Source organism: Chionomys nivalis, chromosome 8 (genome assembly GCF_950005125.1).
Source record: "Chionomys nivalis chromosome 8, mChiNiv1.1, whole genome shotgun sequence".
In the NCBI taxonomy this organism is placed as follows: Eukaryota; Metazoa; Chordata; class Mammalia; order Rodentia; family Cricetidae; genus Chionomys; species Chionomys nivalis.
In genome coordinates this window covers 64135046-64159057 of record NC_080093.1, presented here as the reverse complement: position 1 = coordinate 64159057, position 24012 = coordinate 64135046, and the positions used below count along the sequence as shown (strand labels likewise).

At 50.7% G+C, this 24012-nt stretch overlaps 1 protein-coding gene across 2 annotated transcripts in view; it reads right to left on the bottom strand.

Annotated features, from left to right (window-relative positions):
- Positions 1-23488, bottom strand: part of Fam53b (family with sequence similarity 53 member B) — a 105608-nt gene extending 82120 nt beyond the window's left edge. Inside the window, exon 1 of one of the 2 annotated variants that reach the window (XM_057777015.1) lies at positions 23201-23488. The gene's annotated coding sequence lies outside the window, so the exon portion shown is untranslated. Of the gene's footprint in view, positions 1-12629; positions 12718-23200 lie in introns of those variants that run through there. The other variant, XM_057777016.1, reaches the window with a different exon arrangement.
- Between the last annotated feature and the right edge of the window lie 524 nt (positions 23489-24012).

Genomic DNA, 24012 nt, shown 5'->3' with positions numbered 1-24012 from the left:
GCGGGGCAGTCCCCTGATCACCTAACCAGAGGGGCAGCTTAAACAAGCGCCGAGACATTCACTCCAAAGCACCAAGTGCAGTCTGCAAACACCTTCCTAAAAGCACCAAGTCAAAAGGGGGGAATCAGAAGAATGGGTACAGCAGCTCCCACCTGGGAGAAACCGGAGACTACTGAAGGGCAGAAGCCTCTCACGGGATACACAAGAACTAACATCAGCTATCCACGGGGAGGCCAACTGGGGATCCGGGAACAGGACGCTCTCCAAGGAATGCCCTTTAACACATCGATCTGTGCAAAAATACAGAACATTTTTAAAAACTAACGTAAATAAAATATAGGGGCTGAGGAGACGACTTAGTAAAGTGTTTGGCATGCAAGCGTGAGGCCCTGAGTTCAGTGCAATGTGTCTGCAACCTTAGCACAGCGTCAGAGGAGCGCAAAGAAGGCAGAGGAAGCTGCCTTCATCCGGGACTTGCTGGCCAGACAGGCTGTGACTCCATACACATGCAGAGATTAAAATGCAGATGCTAACATATTTACAGAATAGCTTGCACAAGCAGGAACTAGCTCTGGGAAGTTAACAAGAAAATGGGCACAGTTAGGGGTTCAGGAGGAGGGGAAGAATGCTTTCCATGGCTGACTTGGTGCTATGTACATACTATGCCTGTCACTTAAACACAGGAAGTCCTTATAGTCCCTAAATATTCTTTACTGTCTTCATGCCTTGAGACCTCCACTCACTGGCTAGCTCGGACTTGCTCACACTCCAACTACCCTCTTGGACTCCAGACTAACCAACCATCTTCAAGCTCACACATCCAACTATAGGAAGCCCCTCTACCCCGAGCCAGGCCCTCACTGGGTTTCACTCTGTGTTTCAACCACAGTTATCTATCATCACCACGGGCGGGGAGCTTCTAGAAGGCACGACCCCACTTTTAGTAGGTCCCATCCCGGCACCTGGCAAGCACGGCTACTCAGAAGATGTCTGCTGAGAGGAGAGAAGCAGAGAGGCAGAGCCTGGTGTGGTGGTGCCTGCCTGTGAATCTGAGCCTTTGGGAAGCTGCAGCAGGAGGAAGCAGCAGAGTCGGAGGGCCGCTTGGGCTCCACAGCACAGCCTGGTTTGGTTTTGTGATTTTAGAAATGGTGAACACCACACTCACCACACCTTGTCAAGTCTCAGCTTAGCTGTCAAAAGGTGCTGAGATGTCTCTTGCTTGTGGAGATTCCCACATTATCAAAATGATGCTAACACTAATTCAAAGCCTTGAACCACCTCATTCACAAAAGACCAAGCTTGACGCCCCGGCACCACAGCCGAGTAGGTTAGAATGCCCACTGGCGAGCTAAACACCCCTCCCCGAAACCCCATGGGCCTTTCACAGTGCAACAGAGTCTAGGGCTTCTAGAGCCAGAAGCCTGCTCACAACCAGCCACAGAGCAAGCCTAGAGCACAGAGCCCCACCCCAAAGCTGTTTCTTGTGTTCAGCTGCTTTTAGAAGAGGCTGGCTAGCGGCAGGGCAGAGGTGAGGCAGGGCTTCTAGGCTAGCCCTGGGCCAGGCAGAGTCTACACAGCCCAAGCCTTTGTAGGAGCTCCACCGGGAAGAGCAGAGAGCCAGGAGGCAGAGCTGTCCCAAGGAGCCAAGCAGGCATGTGCTGCTGCATTTTGGGTGACTCCAACTGTACAGGAAGACCCTGCACACACCCTTCCTATGTTTCTTCCATCCATCACTATTTCCTCCTGGAGCCAGAGTCCTGGCCGAAACCCAACAGCCCTCGCTGAGCTGTGTTAGGGACCTAATGTTCGCATGTGACAACCGCAAGCATGAGAGATACCACAAGATGAACGTCCAACACAGAAAAATGAAGAGAGGAAAAGAGCTGGGATTTCCTGGAGAGGGTGGCATGAGTGTTGGGCTGTAACAGATGTGGATAGGACTTCAACAGTCAGAGCTGGACTTGGAGGCTGAGAAGAGGAAGTCACTAAGTAATATGTCTGATACTCCATCCAGAAAGCTGCAGGGAGGCTGGGAGTTGAGGGCTCTCTCTTAGCTTTAGGCAGGCAGGGCACATACCAGCAGCCCTCATGAGGCCCAGAGGGAGATGTCTGCTTCACAGGGTGGCCACGGAGCCTCCCACTCTCATTACTCTGTCTTGTTCTAACTTGCAGAGTCTGCCCACCAGATCCTAGCTCGCTCGCTTCTTCTGTAGACTTCCAGACAAGTGACCTGAGCTACAGGCTGTAGTGTACTCAACCAAGCACAGTCAGATGACCCAAGGGATCCTGGGAGTGTCCCCAAAACTCCTCGCCTCACACAATAGCTACATAAGGGTTCAAAGCTGCAAAACAGCTATTTCCATCTTCCAGTCCAACAATTCCGTGCTGACCCACACGGCTCACCCAGAACTCCACAGACAATACCACAATTGTGTTCTCCCCTGGGGAAGGAGAGCGGCTACAAAGAGCCCCATGTGAGAACATCACGATGGTCTCAGACTCCACAGCTATAAATATGTGCTCAAGCCATGTGCAGGGCACGCGCTCCCCACGTGCTCTTATAGCTATGAAAGCACAAGGGCCCATGTGCCACAGCTGCTGGGAGCTAGAAGCTGAGGGCAGGGCTTGGGACAGCAGAGGGGAGTCATTCCAACTACGACTAACCTAGCATCTCCTAGCTTGGAAGGAAGAAAGCAAGCAAAACTGAACAAGAAGGCTCAATGAATGAGGCACTTACCACACAATACTGGTGACCTGAGTTCAATTCCCAGAACCCACATAAGGTGAAAGGAGAATCAACTCCAAAAAGTAATTCTCTAACTTTCACAAGAATGTTGTGGCACACACGCACACACACAAACACAAATAATAACTGAGAAGAGACTGCAGAGCTGGCAAAGTGACTCCCTGCTGCCTGCCAACCAGTTCATCCCTTTCAGAGTACACAAGGCTAACCATGATTTCAAACTTACTCCAGACAAAGACGATGCTTGTTAGTCCTGTCAGTCACTCAAACACAGTCTTTCTTAGTGAGGATAGGTAAAATAAATCTCTGAGAAGCCAAGGTTTCGAACGCAAACTCCCTCTGGTCATCTCCTTTGGCATCCAGAGTCCCCATGAGGAAAGCGAGGGGATAGGAATGGACAGTGGGTGATGCATGTAAGAAAGAGAGAACCACCAGACACAAAGCAGGCCATTGAGAACCCACAGGCCAGCCTGCACCCTTGGCGTAAACATGGACCTTGGCACCTACTAAAACAGCATGGTCCCAAAGTATCATCTCCAGGTCAACAGTAGCAATAGCAGCATCACCTGAGAGCTCCTTAGAAACAGGACCAAAGGCATCAGAAAGACTGGGCTGTGGCCAACAGACACCATTCAAGTAGATTCAGTCCCAGAACCCAAGCAACTGGGATGTCAGTTTGCAAAAGAGAAAGCGAGGATCCATAAAAGTAAAAAACCAAGAGGCCAGTAAGGGGCAGGAGGCCTACAGCCCACCCAGCATTTCTGCTGGGCCAGGGCCTGGGGCAAAAAGATTCCCAACCATGTCCATAATGCACTCAAGAACAACTCTGGCATTGCCAGGGTCTTTAAGCTTTGACTCCAGAGACTTAGTCTAGCAAACCAAGGGACAGGCGAGCCCTGAAACTTAGGATGTGCTGACTAGCGTGGAAGGTGGCCCAGATAGGAATACCAAGTTTCTGCTGAAACAAGGCAGGCAAGAAGGGCTCTCAGGCAATGTGGCGTGTGCCATACACATCTTAATTCAGCCACAAATCAAGGATGACACTAGGAAGCCCAAAGAATCTGCAGAGTATTTGTCACCAGAGGAAGAAATAACAGAGCTGAGTGACAAAAGAGTGGCTGCTATCTATCAGATATGTGGGAGAATGCGGAAAGAAAACTCTCTATTTTTTTTTAGTTAAAAATCTTATTAATTTATCATATTAATCTTATAAGTTTTGGTGTTTTGCCTACATGTATATCTGTGCACTGTGTGCATATAGAGCCCAGGAAGGTAAGAAGCGGGCATCAGATGCCCTGGAACTGGAGTTACAGATGGTTGTAAGCTGTCATGTGGGTGCTGGGAATCAAACCCAGATCCTCTAGAAGAGGAGTCAGTGCTCTTAACCACTGAGCCATCTGCCCAGCACGAAAAGTTCTGGTTTCCACTTGTTTGTTTTGTTTAGGTTTCTGAAACAAGGTTTCTCTCTGCAGCCCTGACTGTCCTGGAACTCACTATGTAGACCAGGCTGGCCTCAAACTCAAGAGATCTGCCTGCCTCTGCCTCCCAAGTGTGCCACTCTCCCCAGGCCTGCTCCATCCCTAAATATGCACTGTTGTTGGGCAGTCTTCACTCCCACTAGTTTCACTGAACCTCTGCTGAGAAGCACATGCTAGAAGATTCTGTGAGGCATGCTTAGTTTAGCCTCAGCAGTCCTTTACCACCAGCAGAAATGAGCTGCTTTATACGCAGCAGTTAGACATGTCAAGAGAAGGTACAGATAAAAATCTTTACTTTAGTAAGAATCTTGCAGCAGCTGTAAAGATCATGACGGTACTTTTCAGACGGGGAAGATTAAATGGGGTAAAGCAACTTGAGGGACTTTACAAGGGGGAGGAACAAAAAGAATCCCTGGGTTAGCCGGGCATGGTGGTGCACGCCTTTAATACAGAGCAGGCAGATCTCTAAGTTCGAGACCAGCCTGGTCTACAGAGTGACTTCCAGGATAGCTAGAGTTGTTACACATAGAAACCCTGTCTCACAGGAAAAAAAAAAAAAACTCCTAGATTGGCCTCATGAAGTGACCCAAAGAGACCACAGAGCTGATGGGTGCCAGGCTAAGTCTGGCTGTTGAAACGTAGAGGACAACTGTGGACTCACATTAACAGTTACCTTGGGAACACACAATCCCTGTGTTCCCACCCACTGGGGCATTTCCTTGCAGGTGGAACAGTTAGGATTGTGTTGGCAATGACCCTGAACACGGGAAAGAACAATCTGCTGGGCATTTCACAAGCCATAGCTAACCCAGCACCAAATAACCTGACGAGAAAAGCAGCACATCTGTCTTCTGAATGCCTTGACCATGCCAAGACCTCAGACTCAGATGCCGTCTGGGGCCGCCCAGGGGACAGAGGAGGAGCTCGGAGCTGGCTGCACTGGGTGGGAACAACACTGCATTCAGAGGGCATGCCTATCAACAGTGAAGAGCTGCAGTACACAGGAATGCTGCACAGCCGTGAGGGGAAAGAACAGACGATATCAAGAACCAAGCTTATGGAGAGGTTGTGGGGAAAAGGGAACACTCCTGCATTGTTGGTGGGAATGCAAGCTGGTACAACTTTGAATGTCAGTGTGGCGATTTCTCAGAAAATTAGGAAACAACCTTCCTCAAGTCCCAGTAATACCACTTTTGGGTATATATCCAAAGGATGCTCAATCGTGCCACAAGGACATGTGCTCAACTATGTTCATAGCAGCTTTGTTTGTCATAGCCAGAACCTGGAAACAACCTAAATACCCCTTGATCGAAGAATGGATAAGGAAAATGTGGTACATTTACACAATGGAGTACTACACAGCAGAAAAAAATAACAGCTTGAATTGTGCAGGAAAATGGATGAAGCTAGAAAACATTATTTTGAGTGAGGTAACACAGACACAGAAAGACAATTATCACATGTACTCACTCATAGGTGGTTTTTAAACATAAAGCAAAGAAAGCCAGCCTACAAACCACAATCCCAGAGAACCTAGACAACAATACGGCCACTAAGAGAGAGTTACATAGACATAATCTACATGGGAAGTATAAAGTAGAAAGAAAACAAGATTTCCTGAGTAAATTGGGAGCATGGGGACCTTGGGGGAAAATTGAAGGGGGGAGGGGAGAGGCAGGGAGGGGAGCAGAGAAAAATGTAGAGCTCAATAAACATTAATTAACCCCCCCAAAAGAACCAAGCTTATTAAGAGATGCCAAAATGCTACACTACTTTATATAATCCTGTGATGTTTAAATCTTGTCAAGCAACTGAATCATTAGTGAGGGCTGGTGGCACATGCTTGTAATTGCAGAAACTGGGAGGTAGAGGCAGGAGGACTAAGAGTGCAAGACCAGCCTTGAATACCTAACAAATTGGAGGCCAACCTGAGCTCCATGGCCAGCTAGTCTAGAAACAGGGTGGTGAGTAGGGGCTGGGAGATGGGTCAGAAGGTAACGGTCTTGGCTGCCAAGTCTGACAACCTGAGTTTGATGCCCGGAATACATGTAAAGGTAGAACAAAGGGGGGCTAGAGGATGGGTCAATGGCTAAGAGCACTGGCTGCTCTTCCAGAGGACCTGGGTTTGATTCCCAGCACATATATGATGGTTCACGACTATCTGTAACTCCAGTTCCAGGTGATCAGCCATCCTCTTCTGGCCTCCACAGGCATTGCACATGTGTGGTACACAGACATACATGTAGACAAAATACCTGTACATATAAAACAATTAATTTTTTTGAACTTTTTAAGTGGAAGGAGAGAACCAAGTCCAGAAAATTTTGCTCTGACTTCCACATGTCCTCCATGGCATGGACACTCACACACAACAAAAATAAATAAAAATTTTAAAATAAATTGTTTAAGTCAGGTGGTGGCGGTGGCTCACACCTTTAATCCCAGCACTCAGGAGGCAGGCAGATCTTTGAATTTGAGGCCAGCCTGGTCTACAGAGTGAGTTCTAGAACAGCCAGGGAAACACAGAGAAACCCTGTCTCAAATAAATAGGTAGGTAGGTAGGTAGGTAGATAGATAGATAGATAGATAGATAGATAGATAGATAGATAGATAGATAGATAGATAGATAGACAGATAAAATTATTTAAAAATCAAAGGGTAGAGCTAGAGAGAAGATGAGCAGTTAAGAGAGGGTACTACTATTGTGGAGGACCTGCGTTCAGCTTCCAGTGCCCATGCCAGGCAACTGACAACTGACCAGAACTCCAGCTCCACTGGCATTGGAGGCCTCTGGCCTCCTCAGCCAGCTGCACCACATGTACACACCTCACACAGACACACATGCACACACCTCACACAGACACACATGCACACACTCTCTCACACAGACATACAGACACACATGCACACACTCTCTCACACAGACACACAGACACACATGCACACACCTTACACAGACAAACATGCACACACCTCACACAGACACACATGCACACACCTTACACAGACACACATGCACACACCTCACACAGACACACATGCACACACTCTCTCACACAGACATACAGACACACATGCACACACTCTCTCACACAGACACACAGACACACATGCACACACCTCACACAGACACACATGCACACACCTCACACAGACACACATGCACACACTCTCTCACACAGACATACAGACACACATGCACACACTCTCTCACACAGACACACAGACACACATGCACACACCTCACACAGACAAACATGCACACACTCTCACACACAATGAGAAACAAATCTTTTCTTTTTTTTTTTTTTTTTTTTAAGCAAAGAGTGGGAGCAGGCAGACAGAAGTCCAAACATTGGTAAATTGCTGGGCCAAATGAACTGTGAGGACCACATCTGGCCCCCAGACCACCACTGTGCAAACTGTGGTCTGAACGCTGGTAACTATTCGGATCCCTGAAGACATTCAGGCATTTATAAGCTTTCTACTTGTTGGAACAGCCATATGGACCAGCTTTGGTCTTAGAAATCCACAGGCATGTGGACCTATCCGCATCACTCCCCAGCTCAGCCCATGAGACGACTGAAGGCCTCACACTGACTGAGAAACTGTGTGCATCAAAGTTGACCCTTGAATCTTCTAAGCCCAGGGAAGGCCTGCCCCTCCAACCACAAACTGGAGAGATGGTGAATCCAGTCCTTTCTAGGCTGTGCCATGCCTTCCTTCTAAGAGTAGGTTTACATTATGTGAACAGAGGGATCTGAGTTCTGTACCACATCCCCGGGACATCTTCCTCTGGCCTCTCCCCTAAGGTTGGGTTGGGGACAGAGAGAAGTCCCATGTCAAACAGTTTTATCTGGGCTGATGAAGAAGCCCCTCTGGGCTGCTGGCTTTGGTTACAGCATCACGAACAGCTGCTCCCTCCATCCTGACTACAGAGGATGGAGGGTTCTATTTTGATGACTTCGATGCAAGATATAGAAACAGCAGGGGAGTTTCCTTTAATTCAAAATATCCTAGGACAAGTGAAAACTTCTTGTACCATAACAACACAGTCAAAGGGAAACTTGTATAGAGCTCAATTTCTAAAATGTCACCCCACAGAGAGCAACCGACATCTCTACCCACTGTCTGTGACAGAAAAAAAAAATGTGGTCGGCGAAGCCATCCAGAAGAGCCAAAGTATTCTCTTTTAAAGAGCAACTTGGACTGTGACTGGGGACCAAACTAGGTGAGAAAGACAGGTTCCATCCCACGGGGTCCATACTCTCTGGCCTAAGGATCAAGGTTGGTTCATCCCTGTGAGTCAGGCCCAGTCCAACTGCAATACAACAATACGGAAGTATACACGGACACTCAACCAATGCTGGTTCTGCAAGGGAAAAGCAGGTAGCCCTCTCACAGCGGAACAAAGGTTCTTCTTAAAGGCGAACAAAACTCACCCCCTTTCTCAGTGCTGGGACAGCAGTTTTCCATGTTCTCACTGGCCACTGGCTAAAGCAGGGCCCAGAGGAGCTGTGGGAGTGGCTAGCTGGAGACAAACATTGCCAAAAGCACAGAGGGATGACAGGACGGCCTGCGGTCAAGTTTGCCCTCCCAAGGCTATCCCAGGATCTTTTCCCCTTTGGAAACAGTTTCTCACACATGTCCTCCCAACACCCAACGCCCTCCTCCCTACCACTCGGAACTTCTTTCATGAAACTATTACAGGGCTCAATTTATCAGACTTGTCCAGTCTTCTCCTTTTCCACTCCAGCCCACGGTCCAGAATTCTCTGTGTATCTTACTTATGCATTTTAGAACATTTCCACTCTGAGAGAAAGGGAGTGGGGTGATCTGCAGACGGAGTGAAGGCTCCCACTGGCTGTATGCTTGACACCACAGCCCATTTCAGACCAGGGCCAGGCCGAGCCCGGTAGCAAGCAGCTTCATAGCTTCCCTCCATGCTGAGTCCATCAGCAGGTACCAGTATGATGGAGTGGGTCCTGGCACTCCTGCCTCAATAACTGGCTCCAGTGAACCAGAAGCCATGCTCCTCTCATTCATCTCTACACCCAACCTGACTCTGCCCCTGATCTGCCTCCCCAGAGAGTCCCATGTAGGAACGCACACTCAGGCCAAGCAAGCCCAGAACCACGCTTTAGCCTTACCTCCTACCACTCACCAGGGTGCACTGGAGCTTGCCACTGCCACATTTTCAGAAGGCCCCCGGACATCAGTTAGCACAGGAGCCAGCACTCTGAGTGGAGAAAGGAGTCCTATCTGCTACCTGCAGCAAGCGTGGCCACAGCACCAGGTCAGAGGCCCTCCCATCCCATCCCAACAGAACAGTGACGATTCTGGCAGGCCCAGCTGCAGCAGCAGAGAGCATATTCTGTATACAGGAAAACCGACTGCTGCAGATTTCCAAAGGGCCCAGCATGCAAACACTCAGGGCTCCTGACATGGCTTAGCTAAAGAGGTCAAAGGGCCCAAGGGAGCTCTGAGCTCAGAGGGAGGAGCTGGGGTTACAGTATGAAGAGAGACAGCGCTATGGACTACTTACAGGATCATAGGTCAGGGGGCAGCGCTGCACATCAGGCCCTCTGCCTGGGCAGATATTTCCCCAGCCCTCAGAGGAAATGAGCTCATTTCCAAGTCTGTGTCTTTAGGCCAAGGAGCTCTGGTGTCCATCCTCTTACCAGACTGTCTCCTCCGCACTGCTGGGTCTCTGAAATTTAGACTCTCCACACGCTGGGAAACAAGCCTAGGGCCCTCTACCTGGCCTAGTCTGCAGGGAGGACAAGGTTGCATGTCGATGCTCTGTAACACGCAGACTCGCAGTGGCTGCTTCACACTGAGAATGTGGTCAATGTTTCGGAAGAACTCAATTTCACATTCCACTTGGTTTCATGTGGCCTGCGACTACCGCCCTGAACGGCACAATCTGGAGTACGGAACATCATATAAGGAGAGGGTCAGGACTTTCTGCACAGGGCCAGACAGGAAGCAGTTCTGGCCTCGCAGACCATCTGGTCTAGAAACTGCTGTAGCAACTTAAAGGCAGTCATGGAAAAGGGTGTGGCTGGGGTTAGAGAGATGGCTCAGTGGTTAAGAGAGCTTGCTGCTTTTCCAGAGGCCCTGAGTTTGATTCCCAACAGTCATGTCAGATGGCTCACGGCTGTCTTTGACTCCAGCTACAAGGGAGCCTCTGGCCCCTGAGGGTACCTGCATCCACAGGTATATACCCACACCTACACATAACCGAAAATAACAAAAATAATTTTTTTTTTAAGAAATGGGTGTGGTTGTCTTTCAACACAACTTTATTTATAAAAGCAAGCAGAGGCCAGGCAGTGGTGGCGCATGCCTTTAGTCCCAGCACTCGGAAGGCAGTGGCAGGTGGATCTCTGTGATTTCGAGGCCAGCCTGGTCTACAAGAGCTAGTTCCAGGACAGGCCCCAAAACTGCAGAGAAACCCTGTCTCAAAAAAGAAAAAACCAAACAAACAAACAAAAAACAAGCAGAGGGCCAGATTTTGTCATCTGGTTACAGTTTGCCAAGACCTGCACATTCTGCTAACCCTTAAAGGTGTCAATACAGCTCAATGAGAGAGCACAGGCTGGCACACGTGTGTAGTCTTGGTCTGATACACATGTGCGCACACACACACACACACACACACACAAGAGAACAACAGCACTACCTCCCAATGTGGTTAGGGGATTAAAAGAGAAGACTACAACACATTCAACACCTCGCTCACCCTCCCCAACCCCTGTAAGCACTGGAGCTCTACCAGCCATGTTGATGGACTAAACAAAAGCAGGAGAGTCCTGAGGGCTCTGCCCTATGCCATCCTATGTCTCTATTATGCCACTGCTGTGGGTTCCCAGGCTACAGGTGAGGAAAATCCAGCCAGAGAAATACAACTAGGTCTCAAGGTCAAATGCAAGCGGGCTCCGAGTTCTTGGCTCTCTGCCAGGCTCTCTTGTTCTAAAGTCACCCCAACTGGTGGTGGCCCAACCAAAACACTGCCCGACCAACTGTACCATTTGTACCGTGCTGGACTTCAGCAGAAGAAAGCATACAGAAGCACATAGCCATGGCTGAAGAGATGTCTCAGTGTTGAAGAGCATTTGCTACTCTTGCAGAGGATGGGGTTTCAGTTCCCGGTACCTCCTTGGCAGCTCGCAACTACCTGTAACTCCAGTTCAAGGCCCTCTTCCGATCTCCACAGATACCAGGCACATGTGTGCTATACAGACATACACACAGGCAAACACTCACACACATCAAATAAAAAGTTTTTAAAAATAAAGAGTGAGCCAATAACATCTTAAGGGTTCTAAGACGTCAAGTTCCCCTGGGTAAAGTTCTGGACTCCAAGCCATCACCAGTAGGCACAGAACAGCCTTCCATGGTAGCTCTCCTTCTACCACGCAGGATCCCAGGTCACACGACCTCTGGTACACTGGAGAACCAGGTGAATTCAGGCTGCTGACCACAGCACCGTCTTCCCACGAGGCCTCCAAAATGGAAAACTGCTGTCCTGTTCTTGGCCACTGTTCTCTGAACCGCCTTCCAGAGTCACACAGACCTCCACAGGATCAGGCCAGCTCCAACAGGAACCGAGTGAAAACTTGCTCCTTACTCTACTTGGGATGGAGCTTTCGGTCCCACCCAGGCACAAAGGGCCACCCAGTGTCCTTTCCCTCTTCTCAGACTATCTACCATGGTTATCAGCACCAAAGAAAAGGTCACTTGGGCCACCCCTTCTCCAGAACCACAAAACACAACCAACTATGAGCCAAACCTAGCACCAGCAGCAACACCCCCCCCCCCAAAACTAAACAAGGCCAATCAGGGAGTAGGCACTCTGCCTCGCAGGGAGGAGCAGCTGGGCTCAGCTCTCTCCTCAGCCCCAGCTCAGCACTGAAAACTAGGCCTTCTCTCTCCAGGGATCCTTGAAGCCCAGCAGTCCTAACATCCTCACCAGGTCCCTTCCCATGTTCAATTCTCTCACCAACTGCACAGGCGTGGTTGTGCTTGGCTGTTCTCTCCCAAATACAGAGGAAGGACTGGGCTGGGTCAGGCTTGTCACATCATTGGTTCAAAGCCCAGCAGGAAGTTACCAGGCCAGGAAGCTCTCTGCAGAGGAAGAGAGCAGACTGCTGGCCACGCACTTATGTCGCAGAGAGAGAATCAGGCCACATAACTGTGACCTTCCTGCAGTCTTTTCTAGGACACACAAGGCTAGGCCTAAAGGTCACACAACCTAAAAGAAAGAAAAAGTGCTTCCCCAAGGCAAGCTACACCCCTTCAGCTGTGGTCTACCGCACTGAGTGGCCTGGCCGTTGGATCCACACCGGGTCTCACCTCTGGTTCTGACCATGTCATCCCTATCACTGCAGAGTACAGCTCACCTTTGAGCCGGGCTCAGTCAGGCCCAATCTGTGCCAGCCTTCCTGGGAATGAGAGGAACGGGAGACTCAGTGTCCCGTCCCACCTCAGTAGTCTGCGATGATGAGCAAAGCCGATGGGGCTTGGAAGAGACACCCAAAGAGCCAAGCCGGGCTGCTACCTCCTCACGGCTTCCTTATTTTTCTTCCTTCTCCTCTGGGCCAGAGTCACATGCCACACAGTCAACTGGGCCTGGAATCTGGGCTGGCATCTGAAGGCCATGAGGCTCAGAAGGGCCAGCAGCCAGCAGTCAGGTGACCCGGGCAGGCCATTCCCCAGTGCCTGTGTCAGCAACTCCCCCACCCTTGGAGACATGCTTCAACAGAGCCCAAGGGGCACTGAAGCTCCTTTTCAATCACATCAACGTGAGATGCTTTTCTCCCCTTGGTGGTGGCGGGGTGGGGTTGCTCTGCAGTGAATCAGACTTCTTTACTGCACACTAAGCTGAAACACTGTTACAGTCCAGGCATGGGTGAGATGCGAGCCGCTCCTACGAGTACCAGGTGGCCCACTGAATGCTCATTGTGACTAAAATAAACTAGACCTTGTCACCGCAGTGTAGGGATAGTCTTGAGCCTGCTCCAAAGTCAAAAGAGCAGGACCCTCAGTCAGTATTACCAAGAAGATGGCACCTAGTGGAGCCAACTGGAGACGATGGACCCAAGCCTTTGGCTTGCGTTCCAGAGTTGCACAGATATCCACACAGGCAGACTCAGCTTCAGTGTAAACTGGGTCTTAGTCATCAGGTGGCGTCTAACCACCTGTTGTTTACCGCTGGCCCTCACCTGTCTCTTGTCACTGTGGACCACATCCTTCCTAGGTCACTCAGTGATCCCCCGTCTGCCCTGTGCTGTCACTCCCCAGACACAAAGCCTTCAAACCCGCAAGCATTAGCTTGGCATTCCCAGCTCCTAACCTTTGGGGGCTCAAAGTTCAAACCCCTTCAACTTGATACTCCGAGGCCACCCTGGCCTCAGCCAGTTTAGCTTTTCCCATCTGCACATTTCTTACCTGGTGCTCAGGGTCCCAAATGTCTGAGAGATGGCTTCCTTCTGCTGCTGCTGCTGCTGCTGCTGTGCCTTCTGCATAGACAACCCTTCCCTGGCCTGCCTGGCTCCTCGTCTTCATCTGACCACACCCCTGCTCATCCCTAAGATTCAAGTCAAATGCCACCTCCTCCAAGAAGGTGGCCTGGCCTCTACCCTTTGGCTGGGTCTAAGTGGCATTCCTAAGCTTCTACTGGACTGTGTGACTCATGGGTACCAGTGTCCGCATATCTCCACTACATTAATCACACTGTGGGGCACTCAGTAGAAACCGCAAACAACCACAGTTCGACTGCCATAACCCAAGCCTCAGTGCTGTGAAGCTGGGATTTGATTCTTCCACCTCTTAGCTCTTCGGGGCCTAACAGTGTTATCAGACTGGTACCTGCCAGATCTGACAAACTCATTTGAGCCCTTATACCATCACTATGGCAGACAGGCTCGTGCTTTCCACAAAAACAGAGACAGGTTTAAAGAGGGAACGCAGTAAGACTAAGGCCAACCTCCAAGGGGAAGGGGCTGCTACAGCATGGAACTTAAGCCCCTCCCAGAATCCCACAAAAAAAGTTTTCCTCTCTCAAGGGATGTTCCCCCAAACTGCCGAAAGCACAGCAGGAAATTGCAGATGTCTACGTGGATGGGTATGGTAGTATAGACCTAAAATTCTAAACTCTTCCTGGAAGATGAGACAGGAGGACCACAAAGCCAGTCTTAGCTACACAGTGAATTTGGAGCCAGCCCAGGGAAACTGTTTCACAGAAGAAACAAATGAAAAAACAAAATATTCCATCCTCCTTGCAGGAAGCTGAGCTGTGGCTGATAGTAGTAAAATACTCCTGAGACACGGCCCAGACTACACTCCATGCCTAGGACACACATAAAGGGAAAAGGAGAGGGCCAATTCCATGAAGTTGTCCTCTGACTTCCACATGTGCACTATAGCAGGCCACAAGGCCACACACACACACACACACACACACACACAAACTATGAACAGCTCCTGAGAAACAAACACTATTGAGTTGACATCTGGCCTCCACATGCACATGCACACAGGTGGACCCACGCATGCACACAGGAATGAGCGGCCCGCATCAACAGAGGCATTCCGGGCATGCAGTCTCTGCCCCGTGTCACTGGCTCGAGGGCTCACGAGCTGAAGTGAACTCTTGCTCCTTGAAGAGACTGCGGTCACGCTCAGGTGGTGGTGGTGGGTTCTAGAGGAGGTGGGGAGAGTACTCCAACTGAATCCCACAGCCTCCAGTGAGAGGGTGCTGACAAACCATCAGAGACCGTGCCCCAGCCAAAGGGAGGGGGCACCTATCCGTGACATCAACTGCACACGCTCTGCCACCAAATCTGACAAGTGATGATGGCCCCTCGCCCTCTGTCCAGAGGGGCATGCAGTCATGGTTTCTAGAGAATCTACTCACAGCGGTCAAGCAGAGAGGAGCCAAGACCCCGAGGCCACATCATCACCATCATATGTGCAGACATTTAATTTTCTATGAGCCCAGAGAAATCACTTTTGATAAACAAAGATTTAGTTTCTTAAGGAGAAAGCTTAAAAGATTTCACTACTTCTAACTCTTGTTTAAAACACACACTACAAACTAAATTATAATGCATAATTTCAACTCATCTTCCTGAAAAAGCCATAAGCCCTATGGGCAGAAAGTATCAGGTCAGAGGAAAGGCCTGTCTAGAAGAGCTTAAGGTCTCCGTGCTCCACCCTATGTCCTTTACTGGATGAGTCCAGGAGTCCTCTGACTGTCCTCCCAGGGACACATTTGCTACTAATGGCCACTGGACTCTACATGTACCCAACCCAGAGGGTGAAGGTTATCATATTCCAGATGAGAGAAGCCAAGGAGGCAGAGTTACCTGCTCCAGGGCACACAGTCAAGCCTCCAGCAGGCCTTGGATCTGAACCTGGCACCGATCCCAGAGATGAATGCTAGCTTTGCCTGAAATGACATGGGAACGGTTTCGCCTACAATTCGCTCCAAGTCCCTCTGTGATGCTCAACATCCCCAGTTCTTCCCACTCCCATAAAAAGGCCCTGGTACGCCACACACTGCCCTGGACCATGACAGAACTCTGTCTACCAGTCACCTCCTATTTTACATCCCTTCACGTGGAAACAATAGCCCCTTTCCTGTCCCATCCCCCGCCCCCTGCCTCCTATTTGCCAGGAGTTTCACAAACATACTCAACTTATCCTCCCAAAAACACTGGAGCCAAGCATGTAAGCTGTGGCGTCTGAGGCCCAGAGACAATAGTAGACAAATTAGGCCCAGCTAGGAAGCAGTCCGATGCCCACTACCTTATAACCAGGGAAGTCACGTGACTGCCAGGGGGCCTTCAAGGAGGCACAGTTCCCAGGGCCCAGTCCCTCGAACCATGCCAAGAGGGTCTACCATGCATTCTCTACTCCGTTTAAAGATGCAGAATCACAGACACACACCCCACCCACTGGCTCTAGGAGACAGACTTCCTCTCTCACCCCTTTGGTGAGATGGGTAGCAGCAAGGGACATTAGCTTTCACCTCTAAACAAGCATAAAGACTTTCCAGTCGGCCCGTGGAACCACCCTCCAGTCCTAGGCCCTTGGCCAGTGTGACTGCCAGAACAAGCAAGGCCTCTTCCAGCTGGGCTCCGTCTGGCAGGGCACTTTGTGCTTCAGCCTGGGAGGGAAGGTGGCCTCCATTGGACAAGGTGAACAGAGCAGACAGCAGCAACCTACCACATGGCCACCCAAGGCCCCTCCAGGCAGGAATGCACACTGCTTATAGCCGAAGGCCTGTTTCCCTTGCAATGATGGGAAGGAATGGCATGGTAGAAGCTGGGATCACATCCCAACCACACTCTCAAGAGAGCAAGGGATTTCTCTAAACAACATGGGGCCAGTACACTGAGCAGCAAGCGCTAATGAAGTAAGGCGTCCACCTCTAAGGCGGACACTCAGCAGGGCCCAGTGAACGTCTGCAAGATGAACGTGGAAAAACCTGTCCTGGAGAATTCCCCTCTCTGTGCCCTGTACTGGGACCAAGCAACCTACTGCCACACAGATTTGGGACCAAGAGGTCAACACCTTTTTCTGGAAGTCCATCTCCCCCGCGGACCTTTCCATCCAGACCCATCTTCGAGGCAGGCAACACTAGAGTACCAACTGGGCACACTGACCCACCTGCCTTTCAGCTGAGCTAAGGGTGCATAGGCAGAGAAGATCACGGCAGTCACTGTCACCCCAAAGCAAGTGTGTGTGCGCTGATTGGCTGAAGAATGTGGGATGGCAGGGATTTGGTTAGCCGGCTGACCTGTGTGAAAGCAGACGGTCTGAGGCTGGGATGAGATCACAGCAGTAGGGCGGTAGGGCTACGGATTGCAGAGATACAGGCTTACTCCTCTCGGGATTGGCATGTGATCCCAGGAGTCACCTTACCTCTCTCTTCCAAATGCCTGAACTGGGAGGTGAAAGGAGCTCTTGCTCGCCAAGGCCACTGGCCAAGTCTCCCTGTAATCTTAAGGATGGCAGTGGGAGGATGGTTTGGAGCTGTGAGCTGTGGCCAGGTCTGACCCTCATTCTCATGGGAAGATTACCAAGATGTGCTGTGGACCTAAACTGCATCTTGCCTTCCCTGAGCCCAAAGGGAGCGTCACATACTACCTCTCTAGAAAGTGCAGAGAAAGCCTGCTTGAGAAACTACCCCAAAACCACAGTCTGGGCAGCCTCTTGGCCTTCCCCAGGTCTGAGGAAGGTACCTCAGAGATCTCAGGAACCCTAAGCAGGGACTGGGTGCCCATAACAGAAACAGGAACTACCTGGGTGACATCCACAGCGGGCACCTCGCCCAGAGGTGGGTACCTTTCAGATCTTTCTTCAGAGACAAGACAGCAGTGGAAAATTCCAAAGACTTTGCTCCACTTCTTTACAAGAAGGCTCCTAAACCCTGGCTAAAGAGACCAAAATAGGCAGGTCCTACTCTGGTCCCTGGTCTCGATTGTCAAACAGAATCAACTCAGGAACTTCAGAAATACTAGTGCTTGAGTCCCTGATCCCTTCCCCCAGCCCTAGCCATTCGCAGAAGTCATGACATAATCAGGCCTGAGTCCAGGCAACTGGCTTTTTTGAAACCTCTACAGTAAGTAATTCACAGTCATGTGTAAGGACTGCCTTCTAGAAACTCAGCACACAGGGAGCTAGCCCTCCCCCACAGACTCTTTAGAGAAAGGTCGGAGACCCAGGCAGGCAGGCAGGCCTTGCTGAGGGCCACTCCCCCACAGCACATCCACACTGAGACTAGCCAGCGCAGAACCATCTGTCTGGGGATGAAGAGTCTGCCCAGCCCTGGCAGGGGCAGACCCAGTTCCCCTGTGCTGGAAGATGTGCAATTGTGTTCTCTGATTACTTCAGACATGCAAACAAAATATGATACTGTACAAACCTGGGGTGGCAAGGACCACAATTTACTTTGAGACGTCTGAATTACAAATTTAAAAAATAAAAAGCTAGATTAAAAAGCACGCACACACATGGCTTTGGAAGCCCTTCTAACAACCTCTTGAGTGGAAAAAAAATGGAATCTGAATAAATGGTGAGGCTGGAGCTGCCAAATTTACTTCCTGTTTCCCCCAGAAGGTCACTGGGAATAATTACATTTTCTTGTGAATCTGTCTTTTGTAAAGTTCAAGCAAAACATCTCAGACTTCCCAGCTAAGGCCCTGACTTTGGGCCTGCAGAAGAAACAACTCAGAGTTCAATTAAAGAAAGAAAGAAAAAAAAAAGACCATAGGAAAGGGGGGGGGCAGTTAAAATTTCTAAGTTTCATTGCTGTGTTAACAAAACCAAACAAAATTTATGCTTTGAGATGAAACAGAATGAGAGTCTCTAAGTTCTCTAGCTGGTATCACTTAAATAGCGTAGAGTAGGGGAAAAGCAGGCTGTGGGGCCGGCCAGCCTCAGTTGGTGCTACCAGCTTCTCTCCCCTCTAGTTGTGTGGCCTTGGATCAGGTACCCGGCCTAGCAGAGGGGAGGCCAGGCAGGGGGGGAGGGGGGGGGGCTTTGGGGACAGCATCCCATCAGCAAAGAGAGAGAATCTCTGTCTTTGTACAATGGGAAAGAGCGGGCGGAGGAGTGAGCGGCTGGCCTGCCACCCCATCCTGGGGTCAAACTGGCTGTTTACCAACACGCTTTGCTGTCACCCACCTGAGAGTACTACAGCGGGAAAAGCCCCTCTAGAGACTCACAAATGCCTCGGAGGTGCTCCTGTTTTCCACGACGTCCCAGCAAGATCTGGCCACACTGCTCCCATCCCCCCATGCAAAAGACAGCTTCTTCCCCAACAGCCCCCACAGCAGGAGAGAGAGACCAGTTAAAAGAGTGGGGGTGCCTGTCACACTTCTCTGTAACCCCTGACGTGATGTGAAAGTCTACAAGGTAGACCCTTTGAAATGCAAAATCTCCCAGAGTCCTTCAAATGTGTTTTTATTTTCTCGGGTTCCTAAGGCTGCTTTCAGACCCACCCATCAGCATTTTCCCTCTCAATCAATTGGCATTTAACAACTACCATGGGGGTGGGGGGTGGGGATCAAGGACATCTCTATTTTTTTTTTCCAGAAAAGCTCAAGTGTCACCATTCGCTTGGGGGTGGGGGGTAACTTTGTCCTTGGCTCCGGCCTCCCAGCACCCGCTCCAAAACATCCTGAAGCCAAGTTTCTCCCATTTTATCAGCAAGGCATTAATTTCTGCTCAGAACCTCAGAATATTTTCGTAGACAAGAATACAAGTTCCCTCTGACCCAGGTTTCCTTAAGATTAAGACAGAAACCATCAAAACCACAGCCCCAAATGTACAAAGGCCGAACCTTCAGCAAAAACCATGTGCACTGGAGGTTAAGTCCAAGGAGTTACCTGAAAACAGTGTTGTTTGGCACAGAAAATTACGTCACCACATGAAGAACCCGAGGGAATGGAAACTGTTTTTGAATATAGACTTTTCAGTGGCGTGGTCATTAATCATGTTAATGTAAACCGCACTAAAACAAAAATTTTCTAAGCAAGTCTCAGGGCACATCAGCATATCTAAGCCCCTGGGTTTGTTTCCAAAGTTCACATCCCAGCAAGCAATGAAGCTACTGTTAATGGGGTCAGCTCTTACTAAGCAGTGCCCCAACCCTGGAGAATAATAAAGGTGACTGTGGTGTATAGAAGAAAAAGAAGAAGAAAAACCTTCATGAAGTTAGACAGGAAACAAACAGAAACTAACCAGAGAAGGAGAGTGAGCACACGAGTTTTGGAAAAATGTATTCATTGAACAAGTGTGAACACAAACACCTCTGGGACGATGTTTAAGAAAGGAGAGCAGTCAGCATTTCTGGCAGCACCCAAGTCCCTGGGCAGGCTCTGTTTTGAAGCGTGGAGGGCAGGGCAGCAGCTGGACAAGGAGAGGAGGAATGGAGCCCAGCAGAGCTAAGCAGCACTGAGCCCAGCCAGACCCAGCCATGTGCTTCGTGTTGGCAACAAACCGGTTCTTTCGAGAGAGGAGGAGTCTACGAAAAGGACAGCTGCAGCAAAGCAAAAGCAGAGAGGCAAAAACCTCAAGAAAGCCCGAGATTGGGGCTATCCCCTGAAGTTCAAATGAAAACAAACCACCTTTGAGGTTTGCAGAACTACTTAATCTATTAGCACCCTCTCCCCTCATTGCTGGATCAATTAAACAGAGCCTGTCCACATCTGTCCACATCTGGTTTCCATATAAAACCAAAACTTGTACTATCAGCATATTACATAACAAATTATGCCTGCAGGTTTCTTTTATTACACATCAGAGAGGTGTGCATGGTGGTGGTGGTAATGATGGGGGTTGGGCTGACCTGAGGATTTATTTAAGTCTTTTTTTTTTCCTCTCAAGGGCACAAATAAGAAGTTTTCCAGACTGTGAATGATTTAACCCTAGAAAGTCTCACGCCCAAATGACAGATCAACCAAGTCTGTGGACCCAGCCCTCAGTCCTCTGTGCCAGCTGGAGAGGAGTGGGTTGAGAAGGGTGTGCATTTTAAAGCGCTCTGCGGGCACCAGGTTTGCTCCACAGTGTCCCCTGCTGATAGTATTTAAACATAGCTCCCCATGAAGGGGAGGAGAGAGCTAGCTGGCCAGAACAGCCTTGGCTGAGCTCTCACCAAGGGTCAGACACTGGCTAAAGGGACTCACTTAAAGCAAACCAGCTTCTACGGAACTAAAGGATGGGAACGCTAGGGGATACCGAAGCAATCAATAGGGTGCAAAAGAAAGATTAGGAGGGAGGGAGGGAGAGAGACACACAGACAGACAGACAGACCAGGAAATACCAGGGTTTCCTGTAAAAATATCAGTTGAGTGATTCCCCTTGAAGTATCTAAAGCCCTTTCCGTCACATACCTAGTGTGCTAAAAGGGGAGAAACTGATTAGAATCCTTATCAATCAAAACAGTAAACTACCCCACTTATCCTGCCTCGAACACCCTTAAGTCCACCTCTCAGCAATCGCACGCCAGCTTTTCCATGGTACTTGCTCTGATGTTAAAATGAACATACAACAAGCTCGACTTCTGAGGGGGGAAATAACAAGTCCCCGAGCAGAGCAGCTTTGAACTGGTCTTCGGGGCATCGTGGTCCCTGTTTGGACATTTGGGAGAAACCCATAGGCATTCCCCAAGCCTCTTAGATAGACTTCTTGCTTACCACAGCATCCAGAAGCTGGATCAGTACACTCCTGGATGTACAGCTACAGTTACTAAACCGATGACTCAAACCATCTTTAACTAACAGGGGTCTAGAAGTTAGTTGTTTTCTGCTAATCTAGTGCACAGCAAAGGGCAGGTGGTGGTGGTGAAATAGCTCCAGACCTTCAACTCACTGTCAAAACTGTAACTGAGATAAATCCCTGCTAAGTGGGCAAATTAAAATGAAACCAAAACCTTGCCCAGTCTGGAGCAGTGAGTTTCAGGGGTGGGCAAACTCCACTCTTTCCTAATCGCATCTTTTTAAACTGGAGTCCAGGATTCAGCAAGGAGGGATTCCCCCTTCCAGGCGTGGAGACTGCTGGGAACACATATGCTAGCATGTCATTTGGAGGTCTGCTAATAAGCTGAAAGAGCACAAGACGTTTGCCTGGCTTCCTGAGCCAATAAACAATGCCATTCCAACTCTTGAAGCAGTCAACAGAAAACAGCCCCTTTTCTCCACCGTCCAACAATTCAACAAACATTTGTTCCTGTTGAACAACCTTCAGCTAGGCTCCATCTGCACCAACTCCTGCGAGACAAGCACCACGGAGGCGGCGGCGGTGGCGGCGGCACAAATGCCCTGCCCAGGAGCCAACACCGGAATGCAACCCAAGGCGGGGGCCACTTTCCCAACACCACGGAGTCCGGATTCTACCGTATGGAATACTCAAGAGTGTGGCCTATAGGAGGCAGAATCCCATTCACCAAATGCTGCAAAGAGGTTTTCTTTGTTCGCCATGGTACTAAGTACAGTACGTGTTAATGAACCCGGCGGTCAGAAGGAGCACGCTTGGCATCAAGGAGCGTCCGAAGGCGACGGTCCAGAGCAAGCCTGCCCACGCAATTCTAGGACCATGTCCCGCACCCCAAGCATTGTTTCCCTGGTGCGGAGGTGTAAGAGGAGCTACGGGGGGTGGGGGTGGGGGGGGTGCCCGAGAAAAAGCTGAGGGCAACTCAAACCACAGACCTCTTCGGATTCTGGGATTCCAAGCCTCTTTCGTCCCGGTCCCACCAAGAGAAACCCCTAGTTGGGAACCTGACTTCCACCGGCTCGCAAATCAAGGAATGGCAAAAAATGTGACTAGACTAGTATCCTGTGACGGACGGCCCTCTTCGCCATGTGCAAAAACCACGCCAGCACAGGCGACCCCCACTCGGCAAGCCCTGGCCGCAGCCACGCCGCCGGCTTTCCCTCGCGAGGCAAAGCGCTCTCTCACCCCCTTCGCCACCTCTCGGGCCAGTCGGGCAGTTTTGGAGTCGTCCCTGCGCACCCACATCCCGGGGGTGGCGGGTGTAAACTTCCGCGAACAAAAGAGTTGTCTGCAAACGATGCAGAACTTCGGGGCTCAGCGCCTTCGCTACTGCCACAAGCCGTGGCTCAAGTTGAGCCTCAGAGGAGGCTACCCAGGATGCAGCCGTCTCCGCGGCCGGCTGCCCACCCCGCGGAGCACAGACTTTTCTGCAGCTCCAGGTTTGCTCTTCCCCCTCCTGCGCGCTGACAAGTCTCACGCCTGCACCAGGGCAAACGAGACTGGGCGCCAGCAGAAACCACCCGATCCGCCGCCTAACAAGGAGAAAGAGGGGAAGAAAGCCAGCAGCATTGGGGAAGAAAAGAGCGAGTGCAGCGCACGCGAACCGGGCTTCCCCCACCGGCGCCCGGAGCACGCACCGACCCCGCTCCGGACCAGCCCCCAGGCGCGGTTGCCCAGCCGGGTCGCTTACTGTGCGCGCCGGACGGGGGCCGTCACAGCTAGTGCTCGCCAAGTCGTCCGGGTTGCCCGCCCGCGTCTGCCGTGCGCACGCTCGCCTGCCGGCGCCGAGCGCTTTGTACCGAGCGGCTCCCGGGGAGGAGGAAATCGACTTGTCACTTCCTGAACTGTTTGCAACTCGTCCCTTTAACTGGCCTCGGCCAGGCCGACAGTGCCGCCGCCGGGCCGCCCGACCGCGGCTGCGTGAACTCAGCGGCGCTATGCGGGCGGCGTCGCGGCCCGGGCGCGCGGCGTGCCGCTACGAGGTGCAGTGCGCGCAGCCGCCGGTGGGCGGGGAGTGGGGGGGGGATCGCGGCGCGCCTCCGGCAGGGTGCCGGGTGTCCAGCGAACCCGCACCGCGCGTCCCTCGCGCCTGGAGGCCCCGTTCGCGGGAAATAGCCCCGCACGAGTCAAGACCGAAACCCAGGCCGCATGGGCTTCGGACAGCCAGCTTCCGGGTTAGGCTTCCCAGTTTAAAAGAAGGGATCCTATCTAGGGCGAACAGGATCGCAAGGGATGGGGGAGGACCCAGGAACGGCCACACTTTAGGATAATAAAGCACTGTTCCTGACTTTGGGTGCGATCGAAATAGAGGAATTTGTTCTTCAGATGCCACATCCAAAATACATGCAACTGGCGAAGGAAGGACTTGCGGTTGCTAAGCAGAGGCAGGGCATGTTTAGTTCTGTAACTTAGGATGTTGACTTAAGTGCAGGAATGTAACCCTGATAGAATAAGCAGAGTATTTTCATTGTGCGGCTCACCTGGGGGAGGGGACTATGTTCC